The 22,500-nt window shown below is 38.2% G+C and overlaps 1 long non-coding RNA gene across 2 annotated transcripts; it reads right to left on the bottom strand.

The window, feature by feature from the left end:
• Window positions 1-14,610: 14,610 nt before the first annotated feature.
• LOC146396024 (uncharacterized) lies at window positions 14,611-22,408 on the bottom strand. 2 transcript variants are annotated; one of them, XR_014829857.1, is made up of 2 exons: window positions 17,618-22,408; window positions 14,611-15,920 (listed from the first exon to the last, which is right to left on the bottom strand). It is a non-coding gene; the product is annotated as an uncharacterized LOC146396024 (long non-coding RNA). The 2 variants fall into 2 exon arrangements; XR_014829858.1 differs by having other exon boundaries at window positions 14,611-17,162; window positions 17,618-20,481.
• Window positions 22,409-22,500: the final 92 nt, after the last annotated feature.

Below are 22,500 nucleotides of genomic sequence, written 5' to 3'. Positions count from 1 at the left end.
GGTTTTTTTGTAGATTCCTTGGGATTTTCTACAAAAAAATCCATGCCATCTGCCAATATGGACAGTTTTATTACTTTCTTTCCAATATGTATTACATTTACTTCCTTTTCTCACCTTAATGCATGAGCTACAACTTCAGCATTATGTTAAATAAGAGTGGTGGTAGGCGTGAATATCCTTGTTTTGTTTTCTATCTCAGAGAGAAAGCATTCGGTCTTTTACCATTAAGCATAATAAAGTGTAGTCATTTCACAGATTATCTTTATCAATCCAATAAATTTCCCTCATATTTTTCTGAGCATTTTTATCATAAATAGTTGCTAAATTTTCTCCAGTGTTTTTCTGTATCAATTGATACCACCATATGTTTTTTTTTTCTTTTCTACCAATATAGTGGACTACATGGATTGATTTTTAGATATTGAAACAGCCTTGCACACCCAGAATGAAATTCACTTAGTAATGAAGAATTCTTTTTAGATATTGTTGAATGGAGCAGTGATTGAAAGTTAAGTGTATCTAATTGGCAGTTGGATACCTGAACTCTCACTCCTACCCTTTATAACTGTCCACCATTCTCATATACTAACTGCTTCCAGGACAAGAGACAGCTAAAGAAAGGGTGAAAAAAATCTATGGAAAAAGAGTTATTGTTCTTTTTTAAAAAAAGAGCCTGCATACCAACTGTAATATTACAGTCTCCCAGTACTCCCCAAACTGGACCATTCTCCAGGCCACACTCAGATGCTGGCAAACAAGATACGCTCCTAGGCTGAAAAACGGAAGATTCCTTTAGTTACTAAACCAAACCCAAGAGGAAAATCCTACCTAAATTGGCCTTTTGTTGTCTTTACCGTCGAAAATCCTTATCCTATAACGAAACCCACAGTCAACAGGTGCAATCATGCACAAAGAACTTCCAGTCCATTTTTTTTTTTTAGTGACTGACTCAAATACGATCAAGAATAACCTAGAATTTAAGGAAATCTTCTGATGTGAAAGACAGAAAGCAAAGGAAATAAGTAGAAAAAATAGAATCAAGGACAATGCAGTAAGCTGAAGAAAAGTTAAAAGAGAGATGGAAAATATTACATTCATGAAGAGATCAAGATATCAGAAAAAGGAATATTCAGAAAATAAGAATAAGCTCTTAAAAAACAAAAACACAGTAGAATTAAAGATTCAATAACAGCTTCGGAGGTAATGTTGAGGGTTTTTTTAGAAAATTAAACAAAAAGAGAAAAAGCATGAAAATGGGAGAGGAAAATAATAATGGACTCAGATGAGGAGTTTCAGTATCCATTAATAAGAGCTCCAGAAAACTGATTCAGAAAAAATAAACAGGGAGTAAATTCTTAAATAATAAATAACATGTGATTAGTACAAGAATGGAAGATAGAGAGCTCAGAGCACAGACTTTGAGGGAAAATTTTAAACTGGTTATCTATTAAACTATATTAAGGCAAGTTTTAGAGATGTAGTTTGGAAATGAGTTAACTATAAGAACATAGAAAACTAAATAAACAAAATAAAATTACGTAATGGGGGGCACTATAAGTTGTACAAGAAAGGAGATTTAATTGTAAAATAATATACTTCTTCCCTGTGGATGACTTTTATATTGTCATGATAATGTTAACACTAAGTATATATTTAACCCATATACGACATGGTCTGGGGGAATGGCATGAGGGAAATTAGAAGGTATGGAGAAAGGGGTAGTATAAAACTTCATCTTCTGTGGTAGAATCCTGCGTCAATAGATAATGTCTCAAACTAGAAAGCCAAGACATAGCTATGTAAATGTGTTAGTGGAAACTGAGTTTAAAATGAGGGAAAAAAAAGTTAAAAGACTTAAAAGTGAATGCCTGTAGAATCAGATGGTGGGGAGGGGTGGAACAGAGACCTGGGAATTCCTCATAAGCTTTGTATTATTATTTTACGTTAGCTGTATGTATGTTTTATTCTGATTAAAAACTAATTTAAAAATACAGTTGACCCTTGAACAACCCAGGTTGAACTGCTTGGGTCCACCCATATTCAGTCTTTTTTCAATAAACTCTCCAGTACTGCATGGGCCACTGTTTGTAGAACTGCAGATACGGAGGGCCAACTATGGGGTTTGAGCATCTGTGGATTTTGGTATCCTTGATGGTTGGGAACCAAATCCCCCACAGATACCAAGAGACGACTGTACAAGTAACAGTGATCACAATGCACTCAAGAAATTTGAGCACTGCAGAATGGCCCTACCATAAAAGTAAGTTTCTCCACCTCCTCCACTGCTCAAGGTGACATAGCCTTTCTAGTTGTAAAGTATATATACGTCAGGACATTTTTTTCTGCACACCCCAATATGCATCTAAGTGAAAGAAGAGACTTGGGGGTAAATACTTGTTATGCTTAATTTTGCGTCAACTTGGTTATTAGGCCACGGTACTCAGATATTTGGTGAAACCTTATTCTGCTTGTTTCCAGGTGTTTCTAGAAATTTTTTGGATAAGATTCCTATTAAAATCATTAGACTTTGAGTAAAGCAGACAACGCTCCATGTGGGTAGACGTCATCTAAGCAAAAACAGAATGAAAGCCCCAGGAGAAGAGGAATTTCTTCCTCTGAGCCTGTCTTTGAACACAAATTTCAATTCTTTCCAGGGTCTCCAGTCTGCCAGACTACCTTGCAGGTTTTGTCTTTGCTTCCATAATTACTTGAACCTATTTCTTAAAATAATTCTCTTTTGACCAATCTTTCTAATCTGTGTGTGTCTATATAACATGTCTTATTGGTTCTGTTTCTCTGGAACATCTAATACAGGAGTGTTTTAAAGGATATATTGAGAATAGAATTGAAAGCTGAGGGGAATGTACTAATACAGGATATATTCTAACGAAGTGTTCAGGCAGAACATGGAAAAGCAAAGATAAACTGGCTAGGTTTTTGTTTGATTGCAGTAGAGAGAAATGCATAAAGAGGATCATTAATATGAAGCATATTTGTTCAAGGATTTAAACTTTAAAGTAGTATAAGAGATGTCATGCTGGTGGTTATATTCACATTAACACAGCTGCAATTCTTCAGTCAAACCAAAAGCTGAAGAAAAATTTGGAAGAAAAGCTGAAATAGTAAAAAGTCATAAGGGTCAAAAGAACTTACCCTCAAATCTCTTAAGGAAAAGGGATCAAATCCCTATTCTGTCTTAAATTTGTTCTTCTGGCTTGGACAGTTTATTTCATTTCTCAAATCTTGTGCTCCCACATGTATGAAAATGGGGATAATTATACCTCTCTCACATGGTTATGGAGGTAATTAAATAAGAGAATGTACGTGAATGTAAAACTCACATTATGTTTGGCAAGAAGTCATTAATGCGTAATGAATATTCGTTGCTTCCAGGGAGCGTGGGAAAGGACACCAGGTCCTAAGTGACTTTTCCTGGCAGGGAGAGTCTTACCCTCTCTCATCACCACAGGGGAGAGAGGGGAAGGGAGGGCAAAAGGAGGATCCTGATCACTGGGAAATAAAACAATTGCCATTTGCAAAGAAACAGTAAGTGGGGTGTCTAAGTTAGTGAGACAGAGAGCTTGAGCTACAGGGGCAAGCTTGGAGGACCTGGAGAAAACACGTCTTGTTATAGTCTTTATTGTGTGTACAATGAAGTTGATTTTTTTATTAGGACTTTCACATCTGGTACCAGAATTTCTCTTAGGGCGAGAGCAGTCTCTGTTCAGGAAAAGGTTGTCCCGGTGTGCTTTTCCCTTCCCCATTTAATGCTGAGCATGGCGGGAAGCAAGAGAGCAGAGGACTGGGACACCACTCAGCATGGATTAAGAGAGGGATTTCTCATTTGTATTTTCGCCTCTGAATGAAAGGGGCAAAAATGAGTAAAGGCCTGACGAAAAGGAAGGAGGAGAGACAGCAAGATGGAAAGAAACCTAGGAGGAGGTGAGAAGAATCAGGGAAACCCTCAAGGGTAGAGGGTCTGATGGTTCTGTGCTTTTTGAAGGTATTTGCTTTGCTGTGATGTAAGCTCAGATCTCCACTGTCTCCCCATTGTACTCTTGTGTGAGACAAATGCCAAGAGGGGCTTTCATCTGTACATGGGCACTTTTGTTCTCAGGAGGATATATTTTGAAGGCCCTAGGGCAGAAGATGTTACACGTGCCCCATCAGGCAACATCTCAATGAACCTACCTACTTTCAATGAATTCATGTTTTCAACCTTATTTTTCACTCCTTTTCAATGCAAGTATTCTCCTACAACTATTTCTCAGCATATCCTCTACCAAATGTATTTTTTCATCATCATCAAAGGCATTACCACACTCTTCTCCCCTTCTGCTCTCTATTTAATTTCTGTCAAGGTTCAGCTCAATAGGCCCTTCTTCCAGGAAGCCTTACAGATTAGTACAGCCTGGAGCCAGCCACTTCCCCCACTCCCCTCCAAAACAATAATGGCTTTAAGATATATGTGTGAATCATTAATTTATTTAATCCTTATCTTTTTAAATGTACAAACCTTAGTCTCTAGGCTGCCTCAAGGAAGGGGCCACTAAACTCAGTAAAAGTAACCTAAAACATCGGAAATGTCATTGCTTAATGTTATAGAGACAAATGACAAGGACACTGTCTGCATCTCTCAACCTTTCAGCTCTATGCTTTAAGCAGAATCATTCATAATAATATACGATCTCATAAATTCTCATTTCTTTGAGGTTTTCTACTAATTCTATGTCACAATGCTTTGGCTGATATTCCCAAATCAATCTTCACAATCACAAGCTACAAGACATTTCATCTTGGGAGGAGGGTAGGATTAAGGCTCTGCCAGTGAGTAGAACAGATCTACTGTGCTGATTTATCAAATGCTTATTGAAGCATCTCTCAAAAAGGACTCCCTATTAGTATTAAGTATAGTTTCCTGAGCATAACATATTTTTGGCTGAGGGTCTTCCATCAACATCTCTCACATTTAATAACATAGATAGGTGTATCCATCATATTGTTTTACTGATTGCTCTATAAATATAAAAATAATGGAATTTTGGAGCCACAAACTGTCCACAGAAACATTTTGCTTGGCTTTTTCTTGGTCACTTTTGATTTCATACGCTACTGTGCAAGAAATCAGTGATGATGACATGCTGTGCTTCCTATGAGACCTATTTTTGCTTCTGGTTTTACTGATTGAGAATTGTTTTGGGATAGCTCTGCACAACACTATACTAGTTCATTACTTGGGAGAAAAATATTCTTGGCCAACTCCAACAAAAATCACTGCAGATTACAACTACAGAAATTAAAAAAGAATAATGCCAAGAAAACTGAACCCCAGTGTTTTGTAGCATATGAAATACACATCTCACCAAAGCACACACACTTTTAAACAGCACGAGGAAGCTTTTTAGAAGCTCTTGCTATAACCTGGGTAGCTTCTTTTTTAAATTTATTTTATTCAGGTATAGCTGATTTACAGTGTTGTGTTAATTTCTGCTGCATAGCAAAATGAATCATATATATATGAAAATGATTCACATATATATATATATTCTTTTTATATTATCTTCCATTATGATTTATCAGAAGACATTGAATATAGTTCCTTGTGCTATACAGTAGGATCTTGTTTGTCCACCCTATATAAAATAGTTTCATGGGCTAATTCCCGTCTCCAAAAAAATAACCGGGTATCTCCACTGTAGCAACGATCGTAAGCAAATAAAAATGATCACTGCTTTTGTGCCCTATAGAAGCAAAAAAAGAATGGTAGAAAAAAAAAGTATTTCCAAGGACCTGTTCTTCCCTGTTCCCTGGGGAGAAATGCCTCTGCTGTCAATGACATAATTGTAATAGTGGCCTGTCTACATCCATCTTGACCAGCTGTTTCAAACGTACATGAAAATCATATTAGGCATATATTAAAATGCAGATACTCAGATCACTTTGCAATAATTTCCATGAGAGAACATTTGGAGAGGGTCTCAAGTCCTCATATAATGCCTTCAGCCTAAATAAGGTTCCATAAGACCACACACTAAGGAACACTGCTTTGGATCTTGGACAACACATGGGCTATGCTCTCTACAGTGAGAAACGGAAATAAGGTTGATGGGTCTCTCACCAATATTGTTCAGGACCTCAACCAATCTGGGCTCTGAGGCAGTCAGTCATTCTAATATGAAAATTTCCAGTAAGGAAAGTTTGCTCTAACAAAGTGGTAGGACTGGAAGTGAAGCTAGTGCAGAACCTGTGATACTTGCAACTTGACACTCCAGTACTATATTTTTAATGATTTGATTGTGTGGATACGTTTCTCTTAAATGAAATAGTCAGCATTTGATGCAAATTGAGAAAGTCTGACTAGGCAGGTTGTTATAGACATTGAGTCCTTACAATAATGATTACTTTGGTGGGCATTTCTGTACAGAGGATCATTTTTAGATCTGGGGTGCAGTGCTAGCAGTGTAAGAAGCATCCTAAGACAGGGTGCCTTGTGGTCTATTTGCTGTGATGTAACAAAAGGCCACTAGCTTTGCAATTACAGAGTCCTGAGTTTGAATCCTGATTCTGCCACTTTAGCTTTGCAACCTTGCACAAGTTACTTGGTCTCAAGAAAATCTCTTGCATTGAGGATTTTTTTTTTTTTTTTGTAAAGAATCAAAGAAATCCCACATGGAGATGACAAGGCACAGCCATAGTGAGCCCTCACCCTCTTACTTCCTTGCTTAATTACATTTCCTCTCTAGATTGACAGTATAACTATGGAGCAAGTCATCTAAACTGAGAGGCTCAGTGTTATTTTTAATTTTTTTTTTTATTTTTTGCTTTTTTTTAGGGCTGCACCCATGGCATATGGAAGTTCCCAGGCTAGGGGTCGAACAGGAGCTACGGCTGCCAGGCCTACACCACAGCCACATGATCTGAGCCATGTGTGCGACCTACACTGCAGCTCAAGGCAACATCAGATCCTAACCCACTGACTGAAGCCAAGGATTGAACCCACATCCTCATGAATACTAGTTGTGTTCATCACTGCTGAGCCAAAAGAGGAACTCCCAGCATCATTTTTAAAAATTCACCACTTTCAAGTTTTCCATCCAGTTAGTCCCCAAGTTGATCAGCTCTACTCCTGAGATCTTCATGGAGGCCATCTGCTCCATTAGGCCTTTATATCTGATGGCTACTTTATCTAGATTGTTCTTCCCCTTCTATTCCTCTGTGGGAGAGAGGGTGATGTCTCCTAATTTCAGAATGTCACAAAGACTTTGATCAGTTAGTGCTACATGGGCTTCCTGCAGGTACAAGACAGCTGAGAGACACGCTATGCTGTCAAAAGTCTACACACCTGGCTCATGCTCTAGGGCAGAGCTCCTTCTGCACATGGATCCTGGCTCCAGGAATTAGGGCGGCCTTTTAACTCAAGTTCTGGATGGAGTCCTGAAGATGTAGGATGACTCTATACATTGTTAATGTATATAGTCAATACCTGTCCCTGCCTTCTTTTGAGGCTCTTAAGACCTGTACGAAACAAGCCGTTTGCCAGCTCACCCCTGGGCCCTACCCCTTAGGAAGGAGAAACGAATCACTCCTTCCACAGGTATGTTAGTTCACTGTTTCGATTTGACTGAAAGGAGTTTCCTTTGAGTGTCTTCTAACAAAGGGAACCAAGAGACAAAGAGTATCTATGCTAATTAGAAATGTAGAAGCAAAGAAAAAAATCAAGAGGTATGTTCCAAGAAAATAAAATTCTTTCAAAGTATTAAAACATCATGTTTTTAAGAATGAAACGTTTTAAATGATTTCTCTTAAGGCATAGCTACTCCATTTCTTTACCCTTGTTCTTCCAAATGGTTTCTAAAAGCTAAACTTGTTAGAAACCAATGAACATTTGTAAAATAAGTGATTTTCAGAAACCAATACATCTATTATAAATGATGGTCCTAGATATTACAGTACAATTACACAAAACATAAAACGGTGACTGAAAAAACCGAAGAATTTCATTGCCTTGTTCTTGTGCTGACAATTCCTAGAACCAAGTTCTGAAGGCTTGTGTGTCAATTTTTCAGACCCCAACTGTATACCAGCGGTGATAAACTTAGAACCAGCAGGAAAAGAAATGCAGCACGCACAGACCCCAGAGACTGGTCCATCATATGTAGTCCAGGAAATCTGTCCTCAACAAGATTAAACACACTTTGGACCTTGTAACAATGGTTAAGAGATTTATTCAGACATTTGCCAAACACAAGACAGTCTTGTGAGGTTATAAGAAAGTGCTCTGGGATTTGGGCAGAATCCTGGGTCCCTCCATGACACATGACAAGGAGGCTTTTCTGTGACACAAGTTACCTACCACTTTATTGTTCCTTCTTCTTTTTTAAGTTCATCTATAACGGGAAAGCTGATGCTAAAGAAAGAAATTAGCCCCCTATGAGAGGGTAGAGTAGTTGCAGTTAATCATAAAATTAGAGCTAGAAAAATAGTCAGATTGTCTAGGAAATAGGGTTCCTTTTCTGAAGATAAAGACAATGAGGAACTGTTTGATATTGTATGTTCAATAAACACAATAATTGACATTGACGGAGCACCTAAATTGTGCCAGGTTTATGTAGGGTTAGGCAACCCTTATCTCATTATAACAATTCTAAAAAATAATCACTGTTGTGATGTATATCTATAGATGAAAATTTTAAACCAGAGAGGTTAAGTAATTTATTCAAAGTTAAACTGCTAACGGGGGTAAAGAGCCCTGTTACTGCCACAATAAGTGCACTGTCCTTCCGTGTGATATTGATAGATTTAACTAGTCAAATTTTGTCTGTTCTCATGAACTGGAAAAACAAAGCAAAACCCTGTTGTTAACAGCTTTAAGGTAACTATCAAATTATACTTCCTCTCTTCTGAGCATAAAACTGTAAGTGAGGAGGATGCTGGGACAGACACATAAATCCTCTGCTTTAGCTCCTCTCTTTAGTACCTAGATAACACATTTCCTGGGTTGTTTTACAGATGCTAATCACCACCCCTACCCCCACCAATGGAAAACATTAACTCTTTGAAGACCAGGAGCATGAGCATGTAGCCCCCCAAGCATACCAGAGCCTAAGAATTGATAATGTTAACTCCTGTGACATCATTCTGTCACCATCAACAAATCAGAGAATCATGTACAAGTTGATCACCTACCTTGCGATACCCCTCCTTCACCTGGTCTTTAAAAATGCTTTGCTGAAACCCTTCAGGGGGTTTGAGTTTTGAACACTAGCAGTCCTGCACTCCTTGCTTGGCACACTCTGCAATAAACACTGCACTTTTCTTCACCACAACCCTATGTCAGTAGATCAGTTGTACTGTGTGCAGGTAAGTGGACCATAATGTAACAAAACGAATGATTTAATTAATCCAAATAAGGAGATTACACTGTGAAAAATATACCGTAAGAATAGAGGAAAGGAGGAGAATTCTTGATAAACAACCAGGGTGGGTAAAAGCCAACCATGTTCTCAAGGTATAAAATGAAGTTGTCCTACTAAAAACAAAAAGAAATTGAAATGGTACAGATGGCCCAAGATTTTCTTTTTAAAACCCATAAAAGTCTTATAACAGTTTTTATTTACAACCCCCTCCCCCAAACAGCAATAATGCTAAATGTAGAAATAAACTTGATACAAAACACGTGCTTCTATATATTTTCTTAATGTTGCATTTTAAGACAGGAATAAACATTTTCCTAGTCAAAAACCCCTTTGCCCTCTCTCACGGGAAACTATGCCAGGGAGCCATGTGGCTGGATAACAGCTGGGTAGGGCACAGCCTGATTTACGAGCATACATCTCTCAGGAAGAGTTAGGAAAAAATGCTCAGACTGGGTTGGGCTGAGAATGGTGAGGACTCAGCAAACAACTTCAGGAGCTTTAGAAACAGTGTACCTGCCTAGCTAACCCGTTTGATGATGGACTCTGGCAGGGGGTGAAGCATTCAATTTTACCAAAAGAAAAAAAACTAAAGCCTCAAGTGCCTAGCAGAAAAGTAGCAAAATAACCTCTCAAACATGCTTTGTTCACAAAACTAAAGCCTCAAGTTCCTAGCACAGAAGTAGCAAAATAACCTCTCAAACATGCTTTGTTTGCAAAACCAAAGCCTCAAGTTCCTAGCACAGAAGTGGCAAAATACCCTCTCAAACATGCTTTGTTCACAAGAATGCATTAAAGGCACAAAATACGTGTCCATCATCAGGTTAGACTTTAAAAATAAAAAGTGACAATTCTGCCTCCAGGAAGACTACCTGTAGTCTAGAATGCGGTAAGATTTTCAACAGCCTATAGCTACAGAGGGGCTTCTGAGTTCACCAGCAATGGAAGTAGAAAAGTATGGTTTCTAGACCTGGAGGAGAAGTGGGCTCTCAAGCTTTGCTAGCTCCCATCTCCATGGAAGATGCAGCATTTCAATAGAAATACAACAAAAATAAACAAATGGGACTCAATCAAACACAGAAAAAACAAACAAAACGAAAAGACAACCTATGAAATGGGAGAAAATAGTTGCAAAGGATGCAGTTGACCAGGGCTTAATCTCCAAAATATACAAACAACTCATACAACTCAACAACAACAAAAATAAACACAATCAAAAAATGGGCAGAAGACCTAAATAGACATTTCTCCAAATAAGACATATGGATGGCCAACAGGCACATGAAAAAAATGCTCAACATCACTATTAGAGAAATGCAAATCAAAACAACGAGGTACCACCTCACACCAGAACAGAATGACTATCATTAGTAGTAAGTCTACAAATAAATTCTAGAGAGGGTGCAGAGAAAAGGGAACAATCCTACACTGTCGGTGGGAATGTAAATTGGTACAACCATTACGGAAAACAGTATGGAGGTACTAAATATAACAGAAAACTAAATATGGTCCAGCAATCCCACTCCTGGCCTATATCAGGACAAAATTTTCATTCAACAAGATACATGCATCCCTATGTTCTTTACAGCACTATTCACAATAGTCAAAGCATGGAAACAACCTAAATGTCCACTGACAGATGAATGAATTAAGAACATGTGGTATATATACAGAATGGAATACTACTAATGCCATTTGCCAAATGGATGCAACTTGAGATTCTCATACTAGGTGAAGTAAGTCAGAAAGAGAAATACAAATACCATATGCTATCACTTATGTGTGGGATACGGCACAAATGAACCTATCTACAGAACAGAAACAAATTCATGGACATAGAGAAGAGATTTGTGGTTGCCATGGGGGAGAGGGGGCTTGGGGCTAGCAGATACAGGCTATTGCATTCAGAGTGGATAAGCAGAGATACTGCTATATGGCAAAGGAAACTATATTCAATCACATTTGATAGAATATGATTGAAGATAATATGAGAAAGAATGTATATATATGTAGAGTGCATAAGAATGTGTATATATGTATAATATCTGAAATTAAATCAACTATAATAAATTTTTTTTTTTTTTAAGATGCAGCCTTTGTGTGAAGGGAAGACACTCTAGACACAGGTAGGAGCTGTGGGGCAGTGACAGCCACAGCCTGTGGGTTCTCAGGCCTCTACTAGGAAGTCGGGGAGAGAAGGTCAAAGGAGCCACATTTTAACAGAAGGAAGATGACGGTTGGGCAACTTCCACACAATCACCACTTCTTTATTTGAACTAGAGGGACATTTGAGGGACCAAAGTACAAAATAGCTATTAAAATACATTCTGATTGGCTTCAGAGGCAGATGACCTAGGGAAATAATATCTGTTACATATGAATATAGAGAAATCTTTCATAGCAAGTAACTACTAATAAAAAGCAGTTCTCGAGCAACTACCACTATGGTGGGCCCAGGTCCGGCGACAGAGAGTAAGAAGGCATGGTCCTTGTGCACATGTAGCCCAGAAGTCCAGGTAAGGAAGATGTATAATCAAAGAGACACGCAAATTAAGAAAAAAGCCTAGTTACAGGCTGAAGTGATTCCTGCTAAAAGCCTACTAATGTGAGCACATATAATAAAGGAAATTTCTCTGTGCTGGTGGGTAGAGTTTTCCGATTTGAAAATCTTTTACAGCAACAGAACAGTATGTAATGCAACTCAACTATTAACATTGAAAGCTACCTAAGAAATCTACCTACTATAGTAGATGACCTAGAGGTTTCTACAAATATGGGAGAAATGCACTCTCCATAGATTTACTGAGACGAGCACTAAGTAGACCAGCCTCTCACAAGCAACAGTTGATAAATCTTATTGCAGTTTTATATAGTACATGTTGATATGAAACCAAGATTTCTTAGCTATTTCCAGTTGTAATACTCAGCTGTGGCATGGGGTACTTTATTATTTATCAGTTCTCACAAATCTCCAATGAGTGAAGATAATGCTCTTAAATAAATGCCCATTGAGAGAAATTTTACATGTCATAGCACACGACAGCTCAAAGAGGAGGGCTACATATTAACAAGGGAGTAAAACTTTCCATAAGGTAAAACTACATTAAAAAATGAAAAATAAAAACCTTTATATTTAACATGCTTTAAAATATATTTTAAAACCATATTTAATATAGTTAATCTTTGGGGAAATTTTGAAATTTAAATTGAAGTAATTATTATTAAATACTGCTATGTGAAGATTGAGGAACTGTAACCATATTTTCTCATAATAATAATGATAACACATTCAAAGATACTGAAGGAAAGAGAACTGATTAAAATGGAAAGGGAACTACCACTTGTGAACAAAAATCTGAGTGAGTTTTGTATTTTAAACTGTTTCAATAAACATTAAGGCTGAAATTTCTTTCAAGTTAAGTTGAAACACTTTTATCCTTCACAACTTTACACTTTAAGCCGTATAATAAGCATTGTTCTAGGGAGACAAGAACTCAAAGAAATTTCTTCCAGTTGTCTATGGATGCTTTTTTTCAATATATTTTCAACGTGTTGAATTCTTAAAAAAATTAAGAATTTCCAAGTTCTTAAAATATTTCTATCAAAGTTTTTAAATAGATTTTTGCCAAGAAAAGCTTGCAACATTTAAAAGTGTCATTCCTAACTCCTGCTGAGCCTCCATAAGCAGGTTACAGATTTCAAGCAATTCAACCCACCACAGCCAAGAAATTGATCTAAATGATTTTTTAGGTCTCCTGCCTCTTGAATTTCTGTTCTTTATCCTCCTGATAACTTGGCATGCAAGCCATCAGTACGAAATCTTGATCTTCCTGCATGTGGCTAAGCTTACAAAGACAAGAAAGGCAACATCACAAGAGCCGAATGGGAGATCTCCTAGCTGACATGTTTTGGCAAATAGGAGGATGCTGGACTCACCTTTCCGCATGTCGGGAAGCACCCACAGCTCAGAACTTCTTCAGCTTGTATTGGGGTAGCAGGTGCTCTGCCAGGGTAGCAGACACAGCTTGGATATACGTCGCCTAGAACATTGGTACTCAGTCCTAGGCTTCAGCAGTCAGGCAAACTCTGGCGATCCTCACCTATTGAAGCAATATCTATGAGGCAGGGCTCAGGAATTTGCTTTAATAGGCGCTCCAGGTGATTCTCAGTTTCACTCAAGTGCAACAAGGACCTCTGGTCTAATGGTCCCCTGTGTGCTGGGTATAGCACCTGCTGTAGACAGGTGAAAAGAAGATGAAGTTCCTCCTACCCCCTCACCCCACCCCACCCCCCCAGCAGCATGGACTTCACTTGGGAGTTTGGAATGCAGACTGCTGCCTCAGCCCTACACTCAGTCTGCCTTTTGGTTAACTGATCTCTGTGCTCCTGGAGGGTACTCCCTTAGGCAGCCAGCCCCTGCCCCTCCTGCCCCATCTCTCCAACAGTAGTTAGAGTGCTCTGGGCTTCTTTTCACTCTTTCCCTTATCAAAATCCCTATTTACCTAATTTGCTTTAGCTCAGGGGTGAGGAATGATTTTCTGAGCCAGTGTGATGCAGTGTATAGTCACTGATAAGGCTGATAAAACTCAACCCATGTTACTAATTCCTGTAATACCAGTATTAAAAAGAAAAGATTTCTGGAGATGCTTGTAATTTTAAGCTCAAGAATGAATCTAATGGTGGGATTCGAGGCACAGTGAGAACCTAGAGAATAAGTTTTGTGAGAGCTGGAGTTTTTGATATGCTACAAATCAGATAAGAGGGAGGCTGAGGTGGTCCTGGTGTTCCATCCAGATTCTTTCCCTATTTACCCAGAATTGACTGAACAAAGAATTCACCTCCAAATGGGAGTCTGATCATTTCCATAACCTATCAGCTAGATTTGTTTCAATTATCTAATAACTAGCCAACTATGAGCCCAGTATTCAAGGTGTTTTAGCGGCTCCAGCAGCGAAGGACTCAAACTGAGTATTCACCCGGGGTGGGAGTGACTTGGAAGGTCCTGCAGGCACCAGTACACTGCAGCACCCTGAAAAGCCCTGGAATTGAACACTCTTGCATCCTCCACCCACCCACCGCACCACCAATTCTGGAAATCCGTGATTACCGGGATGGGAGATGGTGGCAGGGAAACATAGATGGTTTTTAAGTTTTCTAGGCAATCCTGATACACACACCCAACTTCTGCAACAGCTAATCACTGATAAATTGGTTAAGTTTTATTTTTGCTCATGAAGTTTTTATACATAATTCAGTGGTGGCCACACTGTTATTACTGAAATGAAACATAGAAGCACAAGTTTTTTTTTCACATATGTGAAATGTTTTATACTTCAACTTGATCCATGCATGATTTGATAAATACAAATTCTGAATCAAAACAATTCTGAGCATGCAAAATCCGTAACTTTTATAATTTTTAATTTTGAAAATCTCTTGAACTTTACTGGCAACTCTTTTAAACTTGTACCACTTCAAATGAAAATATAAAGTGAAGAGAGCTCCATTTATTACATACTTCATCAGTATGAACATTGACAATGCACTAAACACTACAGCACACAGCCTGCTGGGATTGGGGCAATCATTTATCTTCACTTCAAATTCACAGTAAAGTTCAAAAATATGACCCTGTAATTCTGTCAGTTTAACCTTGGTTTCTATGATTAAACGAAAACATCTGAAATAAACAAACCAAACCTTCTCAAACTTCAATTGTTTACAATGTACTTCATTGATAAGAAACAAGCCCCTCAAAGCTGAGATTGTGGGAAATTTCTACAACACAATAAAAGAAAAACCATTTTTCTCTTTTTATTTTAAAAGCAATATTACCACATAAAGGGAAGGATTAAATTTACCCATAATCCCACCACCCTAAAGTTTTGTGTATTCTTTTAATCTTTATCCACAAACATAATTTAAACAGTTGCAAGCTGTATACACAATTTTGATTTAAATCCTAATATACCAGATTGTATGTATACTTCTTTTTAAGAAAATCATAGTGTAAAACCTAAAAATGCAAAATGCCCCATAATCCCCAAATACCCAAGGGCTTCAACCTTATAGACCAAATTGCAACTGCCTTTCTTCTGCACTTGAGCACATGGCTAAGACAAGGCTAACATTGGTCTGAGTTCACCATCTGTAAAACAGCACAGGTAAAATACAGGTGTTATAGTCTAGGTTGGTTAGCACATTTGCTTTGTGCAATGTTTCTAAAAATCTTTAAGTTACACCTTAAACATCCCCATACTAATTGAATCAATAATTTCAATCATTCTTAATTACTATTCCACTTTTCTTGAGCTTGTTTTTTTTAGGCAAAGTGGTTAATGAGAAATGAAGGGCATCTGCATCTAAATACAACTTTCCATGCCAAAGGGGCAGCAGTGCTGTTTAGGTAGAGTAGGTGCTGGCAGAAATAGCAACCTGGATCCATCAGATGTCATCTGTGCAATCTTGAGCCAATCATTTTGTCCCCTTGCACTTCAGGTTAATTTACTGCAAAATGAAAAATGAGTATTTGCATTCTCTTTGGGGATATTGTGGCAAAAACCAGAACACAAGTCAAGCATTTTGAAATCCTCAGATGAGAGGTCCTAGATTTTTACAAGATTTCTTTTATACTAGTATTCATTAGGACAAATAATTTCTCTGTATCATTCTGGTTAATAAAAAATTATAGTGTTCACACTTCCACCGTTTGAAGAACAGGTCTGCAGCGTGTTTCATTTGGTGACACACTGACATCTAGTGGAGATTTATGGTGTGCTATGAAGTACCATCCACCCCCCAAATAACTCCACAGTTCTGGCTGGAGCAGAGAAAAGCAAAAGCACCTTTTGGTCTTTAGGTATTAAGAAAATATTCAGATTAAATAACAAAGCTACACTGCTGTATATTTAAATTTTTGCTTGTTTAATTGAAAATACTGGCTAATTTTCCAAACATTTAATCAAAAGTTACGGGATGACACAGGTGGGAGTAGCATTGCACATGTGGGAATTCCCAGAAAACCCCCTTCTGATTCAGTTTAAAGGAATAACATAACTGTGGTCACCTGCTCTTTTTTTCTACAATGAATGCAAGCAAGGATAGCGGTGGAGAAAGGGAGGTAAAGGAAGGAAACACGGGGAAAGTTAACTTTTCTAGCTTTTTCAGTACATCCCATGACTTTTGTACCTCTTTGTGGTTAGAATTTTATTAAATCCAGAGGGCAAGTTTCTGTAAGCAAATGCATGTGTAAGCTTTTTGGCACATCACTAAACATTTATCTAAACCTACTCATTTAATATACTGCCTTTACTTTGGAGTAAAAATGTAAAATAAAATGTCCTATTACACTTAACTTTCACAAGTGTCTACTGTGACTCTGTGTTTCCTCTCTATCCTTTCCAAAGACTATAAGAAATAAATGTTGAGCGGCCTTAGGAGGAAATAAATTTGACACCAATATACTTTAACATGTGACTATTTAAATTAAAATAAATATTCATTGGAAGATTGTCACCATCACATCAGATCTGCTATAACAAATTTAAATTTTGTCTCCTCCCCCCACCCCACCCTTCATTTTGGTGAAAGTGGGAAGGACTACATGCAGATAGTCTACTTGATCTGCACCTGCCTGATTCCTTGTTCTCTACTGAGCGTTAACCACTGGATGAGACTTCTTGATACCACTGTTTAATGGCTTCATTATTCCAGCGAACAGGAAAGGTTGAAGAGGATGAATTCTGGAAGCTGGAATAAAGAGTTTATTTTATACTGCTGTGTGCTTATAAGCCTCTGGTTCTGACAGACCCTTTCACCACACCTCTTCTGGTGGGGTGGAGGGGGGGAGGGGAGAGAAGAAAGAAAAAGGAACAAAAAAGGAAAAAAGTGTAAGCATCTTACATGGAATTAAAAGGAACCCCAAGGATTAGGAAATGTGTGATTTTTCTCTAGAGCTGAATGAGCATGAGTTTGTTTCTATCATACCCAGAAAGACTCTAAATTCTTTAATTCCAGCACTCTTTCATTTTTGTCTAGGAATCACAAGAATCACCTAGAAATGACTAGACCAGGCCAGCTCTCAAGCGTAAAATCCTGGAAAATCTTATGGCAGCTACATTGCCTAATTATGTAATCAAATACTCTCACATAAATATGTATCCATTATTGGCTTGCTAAATTAAAAAAAAAAGGAATATACTTACATATGTACTTCTTGGCAATTAATAGTAAACTTCAGTCTTCAGAGCCCAGAGACAAAAACAAACAAACAAAAAACAACAAAAAAAGATGCGACACAACCTATTAGCACAAGCAAAAACAATGTTCTAATAGTGAAGCTTCATGCTGCACTCAAACATAATTATCCATACAATTTGCAACAGTGTTGTTTTACTATTAGAAAAAAAAGTCTTTCCAGAGATACTTGACACTGCCCACTGTTTTACTACTAAACAGAATTTTCTCATCACATTTCTGCAGTGTTGTTCCTTGTTTTTTGTTCAATTATATAAGTGAGAAAATTCGGGCCTAGAGAAGCTAAAAAAAAAAAAAAAAAATCCTACCTATAGAATAAGACAGCACATAAGAAATCTGAAAGCTTACTCTATCATAAATAGGCTGGTAGTTGAATTAATTAAACTATTTTGGCTCTAGAGTTCAGAAGGCTAAAACCCAAGAGTCAGAATTGAAATAATTACTATTGGAGTGTTTTACTCATAAAGAAACTGTTGTGCTACATCAATGACCTTTAATTATTTTGAGTGATAATACAACTAAAATTTAAAAGTCATGATCTCCATATATTCATTTCGCTCAAGACAAAGTGTCAAAATACATCAGGTGGCAACTCTTGGTAGTTAGTTTTCATACATGTGTATTATCTACCTTACTCGATGATACATTTTATTTTGGATGTGGTGATTTTAAAGATTCCTGGATAGGATCCGGGATTAGAGCTAAAATACTATCCCCACTGTACTAAATAAACAGAATGCAGAGATTTTCAGAGAAGCCATCAGTCATTTGGGTTATGCGTATGTGTCCTCCTAAGTCACTCTTCTAGTTCCACTGTCCCAGGGTGGCCTCTATGCAGCAGACAGAAACTGAGTCTTCCAGACACGTTCCAAGTTGTAGATGCTAAAGAAGAGGTGCCTCTTACGAGATCAGTCCATAGATGTGTTACATGAAATGAATCTAGAGAAGTGGTCTGAATACCTGTGCACAATATATTTATTGTCAGAAAAAGAACTCATAGGAACATTATGGAATTAATACTAATACAGTCTCTCCCGGCCTTTGTGATCTTTGCTTCCCTGGAAATGTAGAAAAAAACAGAGACAAGTCTGACTTAACAGAATCTGAGCAAACTTTTTATTGATCTCTTTATCCTTCCAGCATTATAAAAGCAGGCAATACAATATTTTGACCCCAGGTCACAGGAGTAAACCTTTTCTCAAAGCTTAAACAGGATGGACGTTTTCTCCACATTGCAGTACCCTCTCTGAAATCAACCACCAACATCCTTCACCAACATAACCCACAACCAACTGCAGGATGATGGTGCTTTTGCTGTTTATCTTCACACGTCCCCACTGGAGTTCTCACGTTGTGGGCTTTTGGCATCCTAACACCTCTTCTTCCCCTAATGATAACCACAGAATTACATAAATCCTACTTTGAAAACACATGGAGAGAAAATACATTTCTGGCTAATCACTAAGAAAGTTTTAACAAGCTGCAAGTCAAAAAGAATACAAAACAATTTCTAATTTTAATAAAATCAGGGCTTTAGAGATGCTATTCATTGTCATCTTCCAGCCAGGGCTTAGATAAGGAAATGCTATTGTAGGAAGAGAGGTGTTAATCAGGGGATTAAAATGAAACTGAGGAGAGATGATCAACATGAGACTTAAAAACCTCTGCTCCTTCAGACTCACTTCAATGACACTGAAAACCCTTCCATTTGATTTTAACCAGCATTAGCCTAGCTAACAGTTTAAACACGGGAAGTTTTGTGCCCATGTTTAAACGTGACCGAATACTTGTTAATCCTACTAGAAACATATCACTATGATGAAAATACAAACAAGTGGTGCCATATGCCAAACTGATCTACAGTGCTTATCCAGTGATTATGTACTTGCCTACACTTGTAATGACATTCTATGAAGGTGCCTACATATAGTTAATATGTAAGCTAAAACATTTCCAAATACTCAAATTCAGCAAGATTAAAAAAAAATGTACAAAGTTGCCCACTCATCACTGAACTATTCTGGACTGAACAGAAGGCTTAATTTCAGCACTGCCAAATGCTCTTCGGCACAGAAGCAATGCACCATCTGTCTTGAAGCACCAAGTATATCAATTCAGATTTCAAATACTGGTATGCCTAGCAAACTATCTTAAGCAATCCATTTTCTGATGCTTGAAACTTAACACAGCCAGCAACAAGGTTACATGCATCAATACTTTGAACTGTTAGTAGTAAAAGAAATTATAAAAATGTCAGAGCATCAAAGAATTGTAGTCCTATGAGCAGAAACCCTTGAAGAAAGTCAGAAGATTAAGGAAGTTTTCTCAATGAGTCACTATTGCTATTTCTCTGAGAAAATATTTTTAAGTGATAGATGGAACTGCTGCCATTGGCAAGAATGACTGGTATTTTTTACCAAAAACAAGTACATCTGAACCTACTACTGAAATAGATGTTGCTTCCTCATGGGAGCATAATGATGTCATGACAGAAAGCTGGGCTTCTAAAGGAGTTTGAACTTTATTCTGAAGACAGTGGGCCAGCACTCAAGCTTCTGAGCAGGGAATGTGCTTACTCTGGGAAGTTCAATGTGATAGTAGCAGCAAGAATAGGTCAGAGTCCTTTGTATGGACAAGAGGACAACTTAAAAGGCTTCTGAATTAGACCTAGGACTGGAAAAGAGAGAATAGAATCAAAACATAATGTCCTTCAGAAAAAAGATAAAAATACAGCAACTATCAGCCTGTATAATGCAGATATTCTAAAGACCACTGTTTTGATTAATTTAAACTAACAAAAAGGAGTCAACCCTATTTAAATTAAGATAATTAGAATAGTTGGGTTTTTTTGTTGTTGTTGTCTTTTTTGCCTTTTCTAGGGCCACTCCCATGGCATATGGAGGTTCCCAGGCCAGGGGTCGAATCAGAGCTGTAGCTGGCTGGCCTACGCCAGATCCACAGCAACACGGGATCTGAGCCGCATCTGTAACCTACACCACAGCTCATGGCAACACCGGATCCTTAACCCACTGAGCAAGGCCAGGGATCAAACCTGCAACCTCATGGTTCCTAATCGGATTCGTTAACCACTGAGCCACTACGGGAACTCCAGAATAGTTGGGTTTAAATGTGCAATTATTACACCAGGTCAGTACTGTTTAGCAAGACTCAACCAGGGACAAAGGTTAACCAAGTATCTGTCAACCCTTGATTCTCTAAGCAAAATTAAGTGGTTGAGCCAATTATGATTTGGGTCTGTCTCTGACTAGGTTTTCATAGAAAATAAGCTAAAAGATGACCCACTTCTCAGGTATGAACCTTGGGAAGCAGAAGTCAGGACAGTATCTGGGGAAGGGAAACATTGTAGAAGGTAAGAAAGAGCTCTGGTCATTAGCTCACTGCCCCATGGGGTCTCTGGAAAAGAAACTTGCCCTTCAAATTCCCTCCTTCCTGAGTAAAGGGGATGGAAGGCCTGGAACTGGGAGTGTCTTACCACAGAACTAGGGGTAGAAGTCAGGGAAAAAGGAGTTGGCATCACCATGTCCACAAAGCAGACCTGGGATAAACACTGTTCTGTTTTCTAGAATCATCTGAATGGGCAAGAAGAGATTTTCTCTTTTTGAATTTTTTAATGGCTGCACCCGAAGCATATGGCAGTTCCTGGGCCAAGGATCAAAACTGCCCCTCCATAACCACCCAAGCCACTGCAATCAGATTCCTATTCCACTGGGCCACAGTGGGAACTCCAAGAAAGCTTTCTGATAAGCCATTTTCCTGAAAGCTCTCTGTGCTTACCTAAGACATCTCCTTTTTGGACTAGATTATGATGAGCTCTTTGGGAAACGTTTCTTCCATTTCTAGCATTTAGGGCAGTATTAGTTAACAATGAATACTTAAATTTATTGATTTAAACTCTTAAATCTAGTTAAAATTGGTGTCATGGTAGAGTCTTCAACATCAAAGAAAATCACTCGAAGGAAAGAATGCTAAGGGGCTTAAGATTCAAGTCAACAATTGCTAACCGTACTTGATGCAAAAGAGCCATCCCAAATGCTATGGGAATTTTAATTACTTGTTTATTATTAATATGCAACTACAAAATCGAAGGCCCATCTACACAATCACTCTGCACAAGTGAATGGGTAAATAATTCACTTAACCATTTATTCTCTCAACCATAAACGACCACTCTCTCAAACACAGAGGAAGCCGACACATGAGCTCTGGTTCTCTCATCCTCCCTTTCAGCCAGTAATCACTTCCTATTCTAAGGTGCAGTAGAAGCCACACGAGCACTTCCCACTCTCCATCTACCCTCCAGCCTGGACCATCCCCTCATCCTCTGCTTGTTCTCCTGTTCACTATGGATAGGATGAGATGTCAAATTGTCAGCAGAGGACAACCACTTCACTTGTGTGCTAGATTGCATCTCCTTCTGCCTGACTAGGAGAGTTCAAGTGTTTGGTGAAGGCCAATACTGCTTCAAGTGGGGATTCTATGTTTCCCAAGATCTTCCAGTCTAGTCGGGAAGAGAGAGAAAAGTTCAAGGGAAGCTCAGAGAGTTTTGGAATCACCCTCAGTAAACAGTGCAGCAAGTTAATTTTTCTCTAGGACACTCCTTCTCTGCCTTACTCATCCATTTCTCCCTGTTTATCTTTCCCATCAACATACAATGTAATTTTCCCACATCTTAAAAAAAAACAAACAACAAAACAAAAACAGAAGTCCAACTACTCCCCATTTCTCTATCGCAAAATTGTCAGAAGTCTATATTCTTCTCCATTAGCTTTGGTACCTACTCCAACAGAGCTTTTGATTTCATGACTCCCAA

The sequence above is a fragment of the Sus scrofa genome, chromosome 15, assembly GCF_054392235.1.
Source record: "Sus scrofa isolate SSC_HxYL_T2T_F1_AM1 chromosome 15, Sscrofa_HxYL_maternal_Yorkshire_Landrace_v2.0, whole genome shotgun sequence".
Classification (NCBI taxonomy): Eukaryota; Metazoa; Chordata; class Mammalia; order Artiodactyla; family Suidae; genus Sus; species Sus scrofa.
The sequence above is the reverse complement of the archived record's forward strand: the minus strand, read 5'-3'. Positions and strand labels throughout refer to the sequence as shown.